At 38.6% G+C, this 19,814-nt stretch overlaps 1 pseudogene; it reads left to right on the top strand.

Moving 5' to 3' along the window:
* The first annotated feature begins 19,298 nt into the window (after positions 1 to 19,298).
* Positions 19,299 to 19,814, top strand: part of LOC107024892 — a 10,039-nt pseudogene continuing 9,523 nt past the window's right edge.

The raw sequence follows: 19,814 nt of genomic DNA on the forward strand, positions 1-19,814 counted from the left end.
AATATATTATTAAAAGTGAGAAACCTCAAGTTGCAAAGCTAAATTACCATTTTATCCCTATACTAAATTACAATATTATACAATATCCAATCAAATCAAATATTAAATATGCCTAAATTGATAATTCAGTTGATTCACTTATTGTTAAAATAAAGTAGGAGAATGAAGAGTTGTAAAAATAATTAATTTTATAAAGTTACTACGAAAAGGTATTGGAGAAACTTTTCGTTTCTCTATCAATCTATTTTAGGTGTAATTTTTGTCATAATGTGTATTAATACCACACCTCCACTATCTAATCATTAATCTTCACACCTTCATAATCTTCCCACACTCTCAAGAAGTTAATGGCATAATTATGATACCTTTTGATTTTACTCTATGATATCCTATAAATTGTGGTATTTGACACAAAAATCTATAAACTGAAGATATTTAGGTACACTTTAGGGAAAAAATTGTCTATATTTCTATTGTTTTTATCCTTTAGTGTATATTAATATAACTTTTAGCTTCCGCTCGTAATATTGATTGTTAATTCTCCTTATCTTTGTTTTTTGCATACAGAAAGGAAATGTGTACAAATTGTCAGATTTTCTAATGGAGATCACAACGAGAGAAGGGATGTTCAAGTCTTCATGGAGGTTGAAATCAATTTTAATTTCTGTATTATATTCATGCTTTAGATAATATATTTTTTTTTAATGTATATTTACTATTATTTTTAAAAAAATCCTTGTTATCAGATTAAATATCATATTTTTTCCTATTGTTTTTTAACATGTCATGACATCAAAAGAGAATTATTAAGAAATTGCAATCGAAGTTTGTAATTGAAGATGTTTTGATCTAATATATACTCAGCAATTAACACAATATACCGCTAGGAGTGTAAATCACATCTACCCAACAGTTTGATGCAATGTTAATTAATTTTGTTTAGCTTTGGTTGCATGTTATACTATTATTGGTTTGGCAATTTTCTGTTAAAAAAAATTATTAGGTTGTAGAATTCACAATTTATAATGTGTTTTAGTTTCTATTTGAGGAATCAATTATTAAATTGGCAATGAGAAAATTGTCTTTCAGGATTTAAATCGTAGGTTCAGATTCATGATTGAGAAAGGATTTTTTCAAGTGCAATTTGAAATTTTCTACTATTCTTAAATCTAATTATAAAGAATTTTTAAATTATTTTGTTTGATTAAATATAGTTCTTATAAAACATAACATGATAATCATGTTTCAATTTTAAAATCTATCGGTAGTTCAATACAAACTTTATAAAATAGAAATATAATTAAAAACTAATCTAATCGAACAATTTCTTAAAATTCATCCTTTAACTATGATTCTCCAAATTAACAAATCTGCAACTTGAGATGAGAGTTTTAGATAAATTTTACCGCTTTCAAGTGTTGCTTGTCATGACATCATAAATATTGAAGGGATGTCACTAATTAACGACTTTAATTTTGTGAAGTGAAGAAGGGGGTTACAGTTTAAAATAATGTGAAATCATCTTATATCTGAGTATACGAGAAATCAGATTTTAAATGNTCAACAAGGAAGGGAAAGTTCTCTGTTGAGCTCATCCGGTATTTGTAAAGCATGAAGTTATTTGGCGATATTGATTCCAACAACTTAAAGGCTGCTATAGATACTTATCAAGCCCTCATTTACCATTCCACCGCGCTCCCTAATCAAACGCAACTTCATACCCCAGGGATACTCGAACCCAAGATCTTTGATTAAAGATGAAGAAGTACTTGTCATTCCATCACAATCCCTGGTACTCGTTTGTTACCTTTAGGTGTAAATAATTCAAGCCTAGACATCTGATATTTCAAAAATATATGAGTGTAAGGAGTAGAGCTATTAACACAAGCTGGCTTGGATTGAGCGGGCTAAAGATTTCAACAGCCTAGCCAACCCAACTATTCATTTGAAAAGGCCTCCAAATGTACTAGCTCAATTGAGCCCTAAGCGGGCCAGCGTGAGCTAGCACTAAATTGTTATTTTTTTAAGAAAAATGTATGAAGGTTATTTTTTTAGGAGGAAATCTTTTAAATGTAATTGTGTATTATTATTGTTGTTTTAATTGTTAAAGATTAAAGAATAAAATGTATAAAAACCTATATCCTTATTTGTTAATCTTATCTGAAGAGCTAAAGCCGTCAAATTTCTTCTCATAGAATTATATTATGTGTTATACAATGTGTTACTCCATAAAGTACTTCTTTGTCTTTGGTTTGGTAAGTTAAAGTCTTCAAAAATTTCAATAAAAGTAGAAAAAAATTGAGTACAATATTATTTATTTATTGCACCATAAAGTATCATTTACATTCTTATATGTTTTTATCTCTGGAGATATGTGTCTAAGGACAATATTTATTACTTAGTAAGATATTTATTTATACGGTTATACCAAAATTTTATTGGTTCGTATAAAACTTGTATAAAATTTCTAAACAAACTTTTTTTAATTTGCATTTTGTTTGTTGTTGTTTAAGAAACTAGTTCTTGACAAGTGTTTTGCACGTCAATGTCACGAATATATATATATATATATATATATATATATATATATCATTATTTAATATCAAATTTCTAATTGTCCATCATTATATTGAGGGCCTTTCAAAAGCAATAAGCATTTTATTGCATACTAATATTATAATTTTTTAAAGACAAAATTAAATATAATCATAATCGTAACAAATATTATATTAAATATAAATATATCATAATATTTGTTGCATCTATACCACATATTTGTTCTCAAAAATACAAATAATAGACTCTCTAAACATTGTGCAAGCCTAAGTTAACAAGTTAAAACATGAGACACACATGTCCAGGATTAGTAGAATAACATAAAAAGGAAGAGAAGTTACACTATTTTTAGTGATATCATGAATTAAGTGAATAAAAGTTAGAAGCTTAACCCATTTGACTAAATCATATTCTACCCATGTTTTTATGGGTCAAATATGGGTATCAACTCATATTTTACCCATGTGAAAAGTCACTCATCCAACTCATTATAATATTGGCGGGTTGGGTAGGTCACCAAAATATGGGCTCATTTTGCCGGCACTATTAGTGAGTGTGGCTGACCTAGTGGAGGATCCTTTGTAAATTCTATCTTTTTTTGTCAAATAGAAGCCTGCATTGATGAATTCTATTTATTTTCCTGACTCTCCATCCTTATCATCATCTTCATCTGAATATCCATGTGTATCGACTGTAATTGGGTCAACAATTTAAAAAACAAGGTTTTGTTGAAGGATAATTATAAACGATATTAAAATTCATAATACAAAAGTCTAGTAGTCTTAAAAGTGCTAAGAAGAGAATTTTGTACCTTTATCTGTATTCTCTACGGATTAGAAGAGATGTGGATATCTCTTCTTGATATCCTTCTCAGCTTCCCAAGTTGTTTCTTCAACAAATTGGTTCCTCTGAAGGACCTTGACTGATGCCACTTCCTTAGTCCTCAACTTGCAAACTTGCAGATCCAAAATTTGAACCGGAATATCCTTATAGGATAAGCTATCCATAATCCCAACATTCTCAATTGGTACAATCAAGGAAGGATCACCCAAGCACTTCTTAAACATAAACACATGGAATACGATATGAACCGCCAACCCTTTTGGAGATTATGTAAGGGACCATATACCGGGGACTAAGTTTCGCCTTCTTACCAAACCTCATTACCCCCTTTCATAGGTGAAACTTTCAGATACACCCAATCGTCCACCTCAAACTCTAACGGCCTTCTCCTAACATCTGTGTAGGACTTTTGGCGACTCTGTGTCACTTTCAGTCTCTCTTGAAATCAATTTAACGTTATCCATGGATTGGTGAACTAAGTCTGGTCCTATTAACCCTACTTCACCAACTTCATGGAGCCATTTGGATGCTCGAATGGTAACTGTTGTAGTAAGCGAACTCAATGAGAGGTATGTGATCATCCCAATTCCTTTTGAAGTAGATCACACAATCCCTCAACATATCTAAGAAGGTCAGGATAGTATGCTCTGTTTGTCCATCCATCAGAGGATGAAAAGCAGTGCTTAAGTTCTCCTTTGAACACAAAACTTTCTGGAAAGAATTCCAGAATTGTGCAGTAAATTGTGCACCTCTATCTGAAATAATGGAGACCGGAACTCCATGAACTCTCACCACCTCTTGAAGGTAAAACTTAGCTAAATCCTTGGTCTAATAGGTTGTCATTACCAGAAAAAAATGGGCTGACTTAGTCATTCTATTGATAATCACCCAAATAGAATCATGCTGCCTACAAAAATCTTTGCAAGTCTGTGATAAAGTCCATATTAATCATCTCCCACTTCCATTCTGGAAGTTCTATAGTCTGAGCTAACCCTCCAGGCCTTTCGTGTTCTACTTTCTCTTGTTGACAATTTCGGCACTTGGCAACAAACTCATCAATGTCTTTCTTCATGCCCTCCCACCAATATACCTCTCTCAATTCGCGGTACATCTTGGTGGCACCTGGACGAATGATATATCTGGAGCTATGAGCCTCCTCTAGGATCCTCTCTTGGAGTCCATCCACCCTAGGTACACACAATCTACGTTGGTAGTTCAGCACACCATCTCCCCCTTATTCAAAAGCCAATATTGTTTTCTTATAAACATTCATCTTCAAATCAAGAAAAATGGGGTCTTGGTCATGTTTCTCTTTCACCTCTGACACTAGTGATGAATCAGCCCCATTAGTCATCACTATCCCTCCTTCTGTGGAATCCATAAATTTGACTCCCAGACATGCGAGCATGTGCCCATATTTAGCTAACTCCCTTTTTTATTCTTCAAAATGGGCGATAATCCCCATGGATAACCTATTTAAGGCATCAACAACTACATTATCCTTACATGGGTGGTAAAGCATACTCATGTTGTAATCCTTGAGTAAATCTAACCACCTCCTTTGTCTGAGATTGAGTTCCTTCTGGGTGAACATATATTGTAGGTTATTGTGATCAGTGAATATATCCACATGAACTTCAAACAAATAGTGACGCCGTATGTTGAAGGAAAAAACCATATCGGCCAACTCTAAGTCAGGGTTGGATAATTCTTCTCATGAACCTTAAACTGTCTGGACCCATAAGTTATAACATTTTCATTCTGCATAAACACACATCCCAAACCCACTCTCGATGCATCAAAGTACACAACAAAACCTTGAGTACCCTCTGGTAAGGTCAAAACTGGAGCGCAAGTTAATCTCTTTTAAATTTCTGGAAGCTTTTTCTCACAAGCTTCAGACCATTGAAACATAACTTTCTTCTGAGTTAGCTTGGTCAAAGGAGTCGATATAGATGAAAAACCTTCAAAAAGTCTCCTTTAATAGCCAGCCAAACCCACGAAACTCCATATATATGTTGGAGATGTGGGTCTAGGCCATTACTGAACTGCTTCTATCTTTTGGGTGTCAACTGTAATCCCGTTACAGGAAACAATGTGGACAAAGAATGCCACAGACTTTAGCCAAAACTCACACTCGGAGAACTTGGCATATAACTCATTCCTTATCTTTCAAACTGTGCAGAACAATCGTGAGGTGACTGATATGATCTTCTTCATTCCTTGAATAAACCAATATGTCATTAATGAAGACGATGACAAACAAATCTATATAAAGTTTGAAGACTGTTCATACGATCCATGAATGCTCCTGGTGCATTTGTCAAACCAAAGGACATAACTAAAAACTCATAGTGCCCATACCTGGTTCTAAAAGCTATCTTTGGAATGTCACATTCCCTAGTTTTCAACTGATGGTTGCTTGATCGAAGATCTATTTTCGAGAAATTAGAAGCACCTTGAAGCTGGTCGATAAGATCATCTATCCTTGGAAGAGGATAGTTATTCTTGATGGTCACCTTATTCTATTTGCGGTAGTCTATACACATCCTAAGGGAACCATCCTTTTTCCTTACAAACAAGACTGGAGCGCCCCAATGTCAGACACTTGGTCGAATGAAGCCTTTATCTAACGAATCTTTCAATTGTTCTTTTAGCCTTTTTAACTCTGCTGGTGCCATTCTGTATGGCAAAATAGAGATAGGATGAGTATCTTGGATGATGTTTATGTCGAAGTCTATCTCTCTTTCAGGAGGTCCTCTGGGTATATCATTAGGAAAGACTTCTACGAATCTTTCACTTTAACTGACTGAAGGGAAGATACCTCAGCACTTGATTCATTAACTCTGACAAAGTGATAGATACACCCCTTTGAAACTAACTTTCTCGCCTTAAGGTATGAAATAAAATGACCATTAGGAACTGCTGAGCTACTACTCCACTCATGATTGGGTCATTAGGAATCTGAAACTTGACAACTAGTGTTCTACATTCTATTGACGCATAACAGGTATGAAGACAGCCATACCTAGAATGACATCAAAATCTACCATGTATAACTCTATTAGATCATCCATGGTGTTGTTGTAATTGATGGAAATTGGACAATCACGATAGACTCTTTCCACTAGAATATACTCCTCTACAAGTGTAGAAACACTGAAAGGTTCACAAAGATTTTTCAAGAAGAATCTCAAAATTATTTGCAAACAAAATTATTTGCAACATACGGGGTTACAAAATATAAACTTTCTCCTGGGTCTACCAAAGCGTAAACATCAAAAGTAAAGACTTTGATTATACCCATGATAACATCTGGAGAGTTTTCTTGCTCTTGGCGGCTAGTGATTGCATAGAGACGGTTTGCCCATCCGCCAGTACCAGAAGTGGCTCCCCTAGGTGCAGCCCGGTCTGGTGGATCAAGTAATGAAGATTGGGCTCTACTGCACGGATTTTCACCGCCCTGCTTATTCTTGGGACGCTCTTTCATGTAGTTCCCTTCTTTACCACATTTGAAACAACCCGAATGAGCATCACGACAATTACCAGCGTGGTTCCACATCTACCACACACAAGAGCCCAACTACCCCCTTGCCACACTACCTTGGGACTGGTCTGGTCTAGCCTTAAAGTTTTGCAAATTCTGACCATTATATTCACATCTGTTTCGAGGTGCAGGTGCACTAGCAGGCGATGGTGCATGCCCCTTTTGTTTCTGAAATTATGGTCGACTTGAACCACCCTTGTGTTGCCCAGACTCATTCCCAGTTTTTTATTGTTCCTTTACTCCGCTCTATCCCTCAACTTCTCCTCTTCAACTTGTTGCACATAGACCATTAACCTTAAAATGTCCATGTCCCCAATCAAAATTGCAATCCTACCTTCTTTGCTTGAAGCACGGCCCAAGCCAGCAATAAACAAGCTCATTCTGCTCCTTAACCATCTCAGGAGCATAGCGAGATAGTTGGGTGAACTTCAACCCATACTCATGCACACTTAGCAAATCCTTCTTAAGGATGAGGAACTCGTATACCTTTTCCTCTCTTAGTTCTCAGGAAAAGAAGGCCTCTTCAAAACAATCCCAACTCACAAGTGGTGCATCTTCACCTCTACCTTCCTTCCACTGATCAAACCAAGTCCTACCAATGCCCTTGAGTTGATAAGCATCTAGCTCAACGCTCTCAGCGTCAACAACATGCATCACCTCAAACACCTTCTTCACCTCTTCTACAAAGTATTCTGGATCCTCAGTAGTGCTTGAACCAATGAATCTAGGGGGATTCATCCTCCAAGAATTCCCAAATCCTTGAAGATTCAGCCTTTTCTTGTCGAGCTCCTCTTTGTTTCCTGACTTGGTTGGTCACAACTTGGCTTAACATCCGGATAGCCTCACGGAATTCAGCATTGGTGACTTCTCCTTGAGGTTTCACATTCGGTTCATTCGGTACCTCTTGATCTTCGACATACCTTCTGGCTGGTCTACCTCTGACTGCTCTTCATGGAGACATGATGATCTGAAACACGTTCACACACGAATTAGAAAGAAACTTTTTAGAGATAAAACTCTAACGCACTAAAGGAATTCTGAAAGAAGTGAGAAATTTCTAAATGTTGTAGCCTCCTAATCATAGATGTGGTGCACCTCACACCAATGACTATGACTCTACAGATACGGCTTCATAGACTCCTTGGGACTCTTAAATCTTGTGCTTTGATACGAAGTTTGTCACGCCCGAAGCCTACACCCTTGACGTGGCTGGCATCCAATATCCATTGCTGGCCTTGAGCAGACCCTTGTTCTGGCTCACTTAACTCAGCAGAAGACTTGACTTAACTGAAATAAAAAGCTGGAACATTCTCATGAGAAAATACTTTAAATAATTATCTTGGCAAAAATGGAACTCTAGTCTCAAAGTTAAAAAAAATCTGACATGTAATATAAAAGAGAATAAATCTGAATTCTTTGACTATCTATCTTCCTATGAAGCCTATACTACTAATAAGATGAATATTGAGACAAACCCACAATATTCTATAAAGAAAATATGGGGAAAAAAGATATTAAAGAGTCCTCCGTAATGCAAGGAGGTTCACCACTGACTCTGAATGCTCAAGCTAAATCAAAGAGGCATTGGATGTTGATACTGGTTACCTGCGTCCGGATCATAAGATGATGCAGGCCAACATGCATTAGTACATTGAATGTACGAGTATGCTAGATGGAATTCTAAACAACTACTATTAAGCTTGAAAGGATTAAGAATGAACTTACCTTGGCTTTGGTCAACTCAAGAATTCATAACTCAATATACAGTAGTAAAGATGCATGCAATATATATAAAGCTTGTATAACAGTGTAAACACTTAGTTCATTAAAGGAAATGCAATAAAAACTCAACTTTACTTATATATGAAAGTAGTATAGTTTCTATGGAAGATTTTCTAACCGACAACCATCACTATGAGCCTAAGCGATGGTACAATGTCTTACCTCACATTGCAAGAGGATTGTCCTATACTTTGTCATCGGTATAGTACCTGAACTACTAAGTGTATCCACTAGTCTATGCTTAAAGTCACTAACGAATCATCTAAAAAGTATGATCCTATATCTATCCATGCTGGCTAAATGGTGTATAGAGACTTGACTTTATATCAGCTCGTGTCCCCATATCGGTGCTCAATACTACTCCCAAAATACTTAGCTCATATGTTTTTAAAAAAACATCTTCTGTGGTAGTTAATATTTCAAACTTAGCTTTAAAAGCTCTCTTGGAAATCATAGTTCTATTTTCTAAAACTAGCCTAAGGCTCTATGGAAGTGTAGCTTCCTTTCTTTCTCAAAATGTGAAAACATTTATACTCTTAGGGACTACTTAGTTCCCTTATAGCTTTCGAGAAACGAACTCATTATTTGCTCTTTGCTTTACTTGAAACTAAAATCTTAGGGAATACTTAGTTCCCTTATAACATTTGAGATACTTAAACTGAACTCATTACTCTTTGCTCAACTTGTAGCATGAGCCTTAAAAAAAGTAAAGATGTTTGTTTAAGTCTCTTGAAAACTTTAAGAACTCACTTTGAGTTGCTTCTTAACTATTAGACTTGACTCTTAACTTCTTTGACTTTGATCTCAACTTCCTTGAATTGGATTATGGATTCAAGGACCATAATCTCATGTTTATGGATGATTTTATGATGTTTAGATGTACTTTAGAGTGTTGTAATCAACTAGGAATTGTAGGTACAACACTTAGGAACTCGTACAAAAAGATGAGGAAAAATTGGATCTCGAGGTGACCCTGGCGTTGTGAGAGGCGCGAGGCGCCAGAGCCTGAAGAACAGAGACTGTCCTGAGAGGATCTGGCTAGCGGCGCGCCAGGCTTTTTCAGACAAAGGCTGCCCTGAGGGGCTCTCGATGGCACGGCGCCCCAAGGCTTGTCACCGGGATTTTGGACTTTTCTTCTTCGATTTTCAATTCTAAACCTTCTTAACCCCCATGGATCTCAACCCAAATATGTAGGATCACTAAAATCCTCAATACCCAATAGTTTAGACTCATAAAACAGCCCGGAAACACGAACCAAACAACCAAAGGTATACTACAACTCAACCAACATGAATTCAATGGTTTTTCATCAAGAACTTCAATGTTCATCCTTCAATTTACTCTATTTGCGCTGAATTAAACATAATATTGTGTCGGTAGAAGAACCTAACATAGAAAGATCTCACATACCTTAAAGGGATCACTCCCGACGAAACTCACTCAACGATCTTGGTGAAATCTTTGTCTTTTCTCCTTTTTTCTTCTTCTCTTCTCTTTTCTCCCAAGCCCTAAGCGTATTCAATCTTCTAAAATCTGACTTCAGGATTAATTTTACCCCTAGTAAACCTTTTAAATAAATTAGGAAATAGTAGGGTGAAATGACCACTTTACCCTTACTAAAATCCGGATTGGTTTTTCCTCAATCCTCTTGATTTATAGTTGATTGAATAGCCAACTCATGTCAAAAGCCTAAGTTTGGGGCGTTGTGAAAATGGAAGGCAAGACAACAAGTGTAAGAAAAGTCTCCTTTAACCCATGGTGTTGAACAGAAGGTATATTTAAATTTAGTGGTGAAATTGAAATTCTCATGATGGCTAAGCTTTTGCAAATGATAAATTTGGCTTTTGTTCTTAATGATAAGCACAGTTTTAAACCCATTACTAAATAATTTGACCATTGTTTTATATGTATTATCACACATAAGTTGTTATCTATTCATATATGATAATTATGAACTAATTGTATATGGATTGTATTAACACAAAAATATGTTGATTAGGTTTTTAATTCAATAATTTGCTTAGTAAGAAAAATAATAAACCAAGATTATCTTTTCGTTGTGTGCTCATTTATACTCCCTCCGTCGACTATTGTTTATCGTGGTTTCTATTTATAGATTTAAAGTATAACTACTTTGACTAACATTTTAAAATATATTTTTTCATTATATCAATATGCAAAATATTGCAATTTATAGTACTTTTCATATAGGTTTTGAATATCTAAGTTTATTTACAAAAATATCGAACTAATGTAATCTAATTTAACTTTGAAAATTAGTCAAAATGACTTTCGAAAAAAATAACATGAAAAATAAAGATGGAGGGAGGGAGTATATGATAAAACTTCAAAAAGCAAGTTCGTTGAATATTGTTTTAAGTTTTGAATATCTAAGTTTATTTACAAAAATATCGAATTAATTAATTTAATTTAACTTTGAAAATTAGTCAAATTGACTTTCGAAAAGCGCAACATGAAAAATAAGGATTGATGGAGGGAGTATATGATAAAACTTCAAAACGTAAGTTCGTTGAATATTGTTTTACATAAATTCCACTAGTTTAAGAATAAATTACTTAAATTTATTATCGTTTGGAATGTTATTTATTTTACTAGATTTTTGTGCATTCAAATACTTTCAAATACAGGTATCTGTTGTGAATCAAGTCGAATTTGTACGGACTTATGTGTTAAAAATAGTGAATGAGGCTGATTTGGATGGGATAATTGGGCCGCGTAAAATATTAGAGAGTTTTATTTGGGATCCAGGCCCAATTATCAATTGGTTAAACAGGATTAGTAGGGTTTAGACAGAAGGTTATGCGTATTATGAAGAAAGCGTTTATTCCTCTCATCTCTTTCTAGAATCAAAACTTCTCATCTCCATTCTTATCTCTTATATCTAGTTACTTGATATTTTGGTACTTTTCCTTGTAATTCAAGTATTTTAATTGTAATTTGGCTATCAATGAAGAGAATGTTTATGTGAATTCGGGTTTGTTTTATTGGTGCTTTCATCCAGAGGTTTCTCTAGTGGAGGACCATAGGATACTCAAGGCTTCCGTTAATCATTCAATTCGTGATTATTGAGATTCTATCCATAAGGAACTCATTGAATTTCGTTTGATGTTTCTGGAGGTTTAGGGGGGAAGGGCTATGACCTCTTTTGAACCACAAAATACAGTTACTAAAATTATGGCAGTTTAGAGGCAAGAATCCGGAGGCTTGGATAGTTAAAGAGGATGATTGTTTTGATTTCTATAAAATTGAGGAAGATCAGAAGCTTAATATGGCATTGCTATACCTTGACGGTGAAGCATTAAAATGGTACCAATGGCTCTTTCAGAATAATCAATTAGTTGATTGGCCGCATTTCGCTGATGAAGTGAGAATTCAATTCAAACAAAAAGGATACAAGTCCAAGGAAGAGAGATTTGCCAATCTCGGACAGTTACCATTTGTGATTGAGTACCAAAGTTGTTCTGAGGATAGATAGCTTCAGTGAGTCAGATATACTATTCCCAGGCAGGACGTAGATACATCCATAATGGAGTTGTTACGCCTCATATTTTTATACGTGGTGCGCGTCATGAACTAGTAGATGTAAGTCCGGGGAATGAGATTTTATTTTAAGTTCCAAGTGATTAAAGAAATATTAGGCAAGGATGTTAATTCCAAATGTGATATTAAGTATGATTTGGCTAATGTAAGTGTCATTAACATTAAGTGAGAGATTAATTAGTGGCTGATCAGGATTAAATTAATCAAGTGGGCCCCACCACTCAAGACAAATTAAAAGAAATCAGATTGGGAATAGGCCCTTAGTGGGGCACGTGTAGAGGGGGGATGCCTCCACTTCATATTATGAATGAGGTGGTGAAATGCATTGCAAAAATATCATCTTCTTCACCACTTAGCTTAGGCAGCCATGGAAATGGAGAAAACCAACCATGCAACTCTCGGCCAGCAGCTACAAAAGAATTTGGTTAGTAATCTCTTTGGTGTGTTAATTCCTTAGAATGCCACTGTTAATTAGCCATTAATGTTAAGAAGGTGGCGTGACCAGTAGCTTAGGAAATTTTTTTTAGTTGTTGAATGTGCTAAGTATGAACGGAAACCATAATCGGATTATTAGTGGTGTCGTGTTTGTGTTTGGGCTGTTGTGATTAAAGCAAAATGCGGGAAATTCTATTTTGGCGTTATGTATATGTTGATGTGATTATGGGTATATACTCCAAAGGATGAATACGATAAGGTAGATGTGTTGCAAATTATAAAACGAGTTATCGCTCGGTGTGTCGTTGTTTCGTTACTATGGTTGCCGAGACGGAACTTTTTTTGGGGGGGGGCTGTTTAATATGATTCGTTGGGTTATATGTGTTATTGGTATTGCTGTGGATAATTTGGGTTGTTGTCGGACTGGGACGAAGTAAGGAAAATAGGGGAAGTGCTGCCGGATTTTCCTTAGATTATTAGCTACCTTACAATAAGTAGTAAAGCGCGACGTCTATCTAATTGCGGCACGATTGTTGCTTGTTATAGATTAATAGCTTAAGCAGTAAATTTTGGACATGCGGCTCGACTATACGGTATGTAACGCTATCCTTTCTTTCTTTGTTTGGCATGACTTTTAAAAAATGAGCGAATGACGGACAGGTTTGATACTTACTTCTAGAGCGTCTAGGTGACATAAATTCTTGCTTCCACAACTATTCCTCTACATATCGGCTATGTCAAAGGCTATGGTGATTTCTCATATCTATGGTAGTGCTTCTTAGAGTCATTGAGATTTTACGTTTCCATATCGTATTAAAGGTTCATAATCTTGATAAAACGTTAATCTTTGGTAATACTCCTTGCTGGTTCACGTTGATTGTTCTATTGAGTTATAAGAAATGATTTTAATTGCATATGGTTGCTCATAATATTCTGCTCGTGCATAGAATCATTTATCATTTCACCGAGTCCCGGGAAGGGTAATGTTCGTGCGGAGTTTCTTGAATATGTCACCGAGTCCCTCACTAGAGGGCCAGGTATGTATATTATATATATGATTGGTGATGAGGACGGTTATGATGATGATGATGACGGAGATCATGTGATGACTATTTCACCAAGTCCCTCACTAGAGGTCCGGGTACGTATGATGTATATATATGATGATTATTTTCCGAGTCCCTTACTAGGGAAGCCGGGCACCTTATATGTTAAAGATATGCATGATTTTCACTTAAAAGGTACATGTGTAGCGATATCTTGTTTCGACTTATCACGTTCGTATCTGTCATCTTTACCTTATGCTTTACATACTCAATACATTGCCCGTACTGACCCCCTTTCCTCGGGGGGCTGCGTTTCATGCCCGCAGGTGTAGATGCGCAGTTCGGTGATCCTCCCGCCTAGGATATCTACTCTGCTGATTGGGAGAGCTCCACTGTTCCGGAGCCCAGTCGTTTTGGTACATAACATTCTGTGTAGTCTTTTGCTTGTCTATGGGTACGGCGAGGCCCTGTCCCATCGAGTTTCACTGCTATACTCTTAGAGGTATGTAGACATTATGTGGGTTGCATATATATGTTTTGGATAATGGTATGGACATGGTTTGTTTGGGATGTCCGCTTGTACAGGGGCAGCCTTGTCGGCTGCGTACATCATTGTGTATTGTGTAGTGGCAGACTTGTCGGCTTGCGTATGCTATTATGCTTTGGAGAGTGGCGGCCTTGTCGGCTCGCGTATGCAGTTACGGTTGAATGGTTATGACTCCATATGAGACAGATCCTTTTCATCTATATATATATGACGTTGGGGTTGGCTTGATTTTATTAAATTTCATATTGTCTTAGTTTCAGTTGGTTATACTTAACAGGTTTGTATGTGAGTGTCCAAAACGGGCACTAGTCACGGCCCATCGGGTTGGGTCGTGACAAAAGTGGTATCAGAGAGATTCTTCCTCGGAAGTGTCTACAGACCGTGTCTAGTAGAGTCTTGTTTAGCGGTGTGTTGTGCACCACATCTATAAACAGGAAGCTACAGGACATTTAGGATGTCATCCTTTCTTCTTATTCTAGATCGTGCGATAGAGCTATATTAACAGGATAATCCCTCTCTAACGAATCCCTGTGTTTTCAGCTATGCCTCCAAATAAAGCAACAGCCGCCCAGAAGGGCAAGTCGGTAGCAGAAGGTACTAGTCAGACCCGGAGAGTTACTAGGGCCCGTGCCCAGTCTACGCCTGGTATTGTGCTCCAGTCGGAGAGGTCTGCTACACTGCCACCGCCAGAGGAGCTTAGAGCAGCAGCAACTCCAGTTTGGGGGACACCACCACCAGCCCCCGAGGCCCCAGCACCTGAACCTCCAGCTCCTCAGCCAGAGGCGGAGGATAGGGCCATGAGAGATGCGGTTCAGTTGCTAACTAGATTAGTGGCAGGTCAGGCTCGCAGGCATGGACTAGGAGTTGATCATGCGGACAGATCTGATAGCTTAAGGTCTCGTGACTTCTTAAGTTGTAATCCTCCAGAGTTCTTTGGGTCAAGGCCCCAGGATGATCCGCAAGAGTTTATTCGTCAGATGCAGCGTACATTGAAGATAATCAAGGCTTCGGAGACCGAGTTTGTTGAGTTGGCTACGTATCGTTTGCGGGATGTAGCTATTAATTGGTATGAGTCTTGGGAGTTATCTAGGGGTGAGGGTGCTCCTCCAACGGTATCTGATGAATTTGTGGAGGCTTTCCAGGGCCACTTCCTGCCTCCAGAGATGAAGCGAGCTAGAGTCGATAGATTCTTGCGTTTGAAGCAAAATGGCAGGAGCGTTCGAGAGTATAGCCTCGAGTTTGATTCATTGGCTAGGCATGCGCCTACTATTGTGGCTGATATGGCAGACAGGGTACATCGTTATGTGATGGGATTGGATCGTTATCTGATTGACGGTTGTATGGCAGTGACTCTTCAGCCAGGTATGGACATTGCTCGGGTGCAGGCATATGCACAGGGGGTAGAGGATCGGCACCGGGGACGTCAGCCAGATAGAGATTATAATAGAGGCCAGCATAAGAGGGATAGATCAGCACGTTATCCTGACGAGTTTCGAGGCGGACAGTCTCATCAGCATGTTAAATTTTCTTCCCAGCCAGCACAGAGTGCACCCCCACGTTCCATGGGTAGGGGGTTTGATCTTACGGGATATTCGGAAGCTGGTCAGAGCTCTAGGGCGTCAGGGTCACAGATGTGCAGGGGTTTGAGCCAGTCGAGGTCACCTTTGCCTCGGTGTTCTCGCTGTGGTAGGTCCCATCCTGGGGAATGTCGTTGGGCTACAGGTGCATGTTTTTCTTGCGGCCGTCAGGGTCATACTATGAGGGAGTGTCACCTTAGAGGTAGTGCAGGTGGTATGGCACAACCTACTGGGTCCGTTGCTGGTTCATCTTCTTCTGTGGCTATGCGCCCTACGGGGCAGGGTATTCAGGCGCCAGCAGGCCGTGGTAGAGGATGTGGTGGAGCTTCCACTTCTAGCGGTCCCTCGAACCGCATATATTCTTTGACTAGTAGGCAGGATCAGGAGGCGTCACCTAATGTGATCACAGGTATATTATCACTATTCTCCCGAAGTGTGTATGCACTGATAGACCTAGGTTCCACCTTATCATTTATATCCCCCTTCGTTGCTAGTAGGATCGGAATAGAGTCTGAGTTGATAGAACCATTTTAGGTAGCTACACCTATAGGAGATTCTGTCATAGCTACGCGAGTATATAAGAATTGTTCAGTGGTTATATATAGTCGTCGTACCGTAACAGATCTAATAGAGTTAAATATGATTGAGTTTGATATTATCATGGACATGGATTGGTTGGCTGCTTGTTATGCTAATGTTCATTGTAGAGGAAAGATAGTTCGATTTCAATTTCCAGGGGAACCGATTATAGAGTGGAAGGGGAGTAGACTATCGCCGAAAGGTAAGTTTATTTCATACCTTAAGGCCAGGAATATGGTTAGAAAAGGTTATATTTATCATCTGGTTCGGGTGCATGACATAAAGGCAGAGGCACCGACTCTTCAATCAGTCCAGGTAGTTAATGAATTTCCCGATGTATACCCAGAGGAACTTCCAGGCCTTCCTCCAGAACGAGAGATAGAGTTTACTATAGATGTACTGCCAGATACCCAGCCTATATCTATACCTCCTTATAGAATGGCACCTGCTGAGTTGAAAGAGTAGAAAGAGCAATTGAGAGATTTGCTAGAAAAGGGCTTCATCAGGCCTAGTACGTCACCTTGGGGAGCACCGGTACTGTTTGTGAGGATGACGGATGGGTCGCTGCGGATGTGTATTGAATATAGGCAGCTGAACAAAGTAACAGTAAAGAACAGGTATCTCCTCCCAAGGATTGGCGATCTATTTGACCAGTTGCAGGGTGCTAAGTGTTTTTCAAAGATAGACTTGCGGTCAGGTTATCTTCAGGTGCGGGTTAGGGAGGCAGATATTCCAAAGACGACATTCCGGACCCGATACGGGCATTATGAGTTTAGAGTGCTGTCTTTTGGACTGACTAATGCTCCAGCGGTGTTTATGGATTTAATGAATCGAGTGTTTAAACCATTCCTTGATATGTTTGTTATTGTATTTATACACGATATTCTGGTATATTCACGTTCAGAAGAGGAGCATGCAGACCATTTAAGGACGGTACTTAGGGTGCTTCAACACCAGAAGTTTGTATGGTAAGTTCTCCAAGTGCGAGTTCTGGTTGACTTCAGTGGCATTCTTGGGGCATATTATTGGAGCTGATGGTATTCGGGTAGACACGCAGAAGATTGAGGCGGTAAAGACTTGGCCCAGACCTACGACACCTACTGAGGTATGCAGCTTTCTGGGGTTAGCAGGATATTACAGGAGATTCGTAGAAAAGTTTGCCTCAATTTCAACGCCTTTGACTAGGCTAACTCAAAAAAGGCAGCCAAGTTCAAGTGGACTGATGCTGGTGAGCGAAGCTTTATTGAAAGACAAATTGACTACAGCTCCAGTCCTAACTCTTCCGGAGGGACCAGACGGCTATGTTATTTATTGTGATGCTTCGTGTGTTGGGCTAGGATGTTTATTGATGCATCATGGCAAAGTTATAGCCTATGCCTCACGACAGCTTAGGAAGCATGAAAAGAATTATCCTACTAGCAGTCGTGGTTCATGCCTTGAAGATATGGAGGAATTATTTATATGGTGTCCATGTGGACATCTATACAGATCATAAGAGTCTCCAATATATCTTTAAACAGAAGGAGCTGAACTTACGACAGAGGCGGTGGTTAGAGTCGCTAAAGGATTATGATGTTGATATTTTATTTCATCCTGGGAAAGCAAATGTTGTAGCAGATGCTCTTAGCCGTAAGTCCATGGGTAGCTTGACAGATGTACAACCAGAAAGGAGGGAGATGGTTCGGGAGATTCAGCGGCTATCCAGCCTTGGAGTCCATCTGGCTATTTCAGAAGATAGTGGAGTTTCTATTCGAGAGGTTGTTGAGTCCTCAATCATAGATGAGGTAAAGAGACACCAGTACGAGGACCCTATTCTGGCACAGTATAGAGACGCAACTCTTCAAAAGGAAAAGACCCCATTTAAGGTTACACCTGACGGAGTGTTACGATATGAAGGTAGATTGTGCGTACCCGATATAGCGGGGCTACGACGACATGTTATGGGAGTGGCACACTCTGCCTGTTATTCTATTCACCTAGGGTTAACGAAAATGTATCATGACCTCAGATGCTTATACTGGTGGGATGGCATGAAAAAGGACATAGCGGAGTTTGTTGCTTAGTGCCCGAATTGTCAACAAGTCAAGATCGAACATCAAAAGCCTGGTGGATTATTACAGGAGATAGAGACCCCGACTTGGAAATGGGAGATGATTAATATGGACTACATTACAGACTTACCTCGCACTCAACGGAAGTATGACTCTATATGGGTTATTGTAGATAGGCTGACGAAATCGGCCCATTTTCTTCCAGTCAGGACTACTTATTCGGCTGAAGATTATGCGAGGTTATATGTCAGGGGGATAGTGAAACTTCATGGGGTTCCCACGTACATTATATCAGACAGAGGAGCTCAATTTATAGCCAACTTTTGGAGATCGTTTCAGAAGGGATTGGGGACACAGGTGAACCTTAGCACAACATTTCACCCTCAGACTAATGGGCAGGCTGAGCGTACTATTCAGACATTAGAAGATATGTTGCGGGCCAGTATTATTGAGTTCAAAGGTAGCTGGGATGACCACTTGCCGCTCATTGAGTTTGCCTGTAATAATAGCTACCATTCTAGTATCTAGATAGCACCGTACGAGGCCTTATATGGGAGGAAGTGCAGGTCACCTATTGGTTGGTTCGATGTTGGCGAGACTAAGTTAATAGGCCCGGATATGATTCAGAAAGCTGTTGACAAGGTGAAGCTTATTCAGGAAAGATTATTAGCAGCCCAAAGTCGATAGAAGTCATATGCAGATAATCGGCGTCGAGATTTGGAGTTTCTGATTGGTGACTGGGTATTCCTGAAGGTATCACCCATGAAGGGTGTGATGAGATTCGGCAGGAAGGGGAAGCTCAGTCCGAGATACATTGGGCCTTATCAGATTGTTCGTAGGATAGGCAAGGTTGCCTATGAGTTGGATCTACCATCTGATTTGGAGGCGGTACATCCAGTCTTCCATGTAACGATGCTACGTAAATGTATTGGTGATCCTTCTAGAGTATTCCCTGTAGATGATGTTCAGGTAACAGAGGAGTTGTCATATGAGGAGAAACCCGTAGCTATACTTGATCGCCAGGTTAGAAGGTTATGTACTAAGGATGTGGCTTCCGTCAAAGTGTTGTGGCCAAATAATAATAGGGAGGAGATGACTTGGGAAGCGGAAGACGAAATGAAGAATAAGTATCCTTACTTGTTCCCCGTACCTGCAGGTAATTCAATTCCTAGCTTGACTATATTAATTGATAAACGAGATTATGTAGTAAGTTGTGACTCTGTGAGGAATCCGTAAGTTGCGGAATGCAGGTTGATAGGTATAACTGTTAGAGAGACCTCGCTGGAATTT

This window comes from Solanum pennellii, chromosome 7 (assembly GCF_001406875.1).
Source record: "Solanum pennellii chromosome 7, SPENNV200".
Classification (NCBI taxonomy): domain Eukaryota; kingdom Viridiplantae; phylum Streptophyta; class Magnoliopsida; order Solanales; family Solanaceae; genus Solanum; species Solanum pennellii.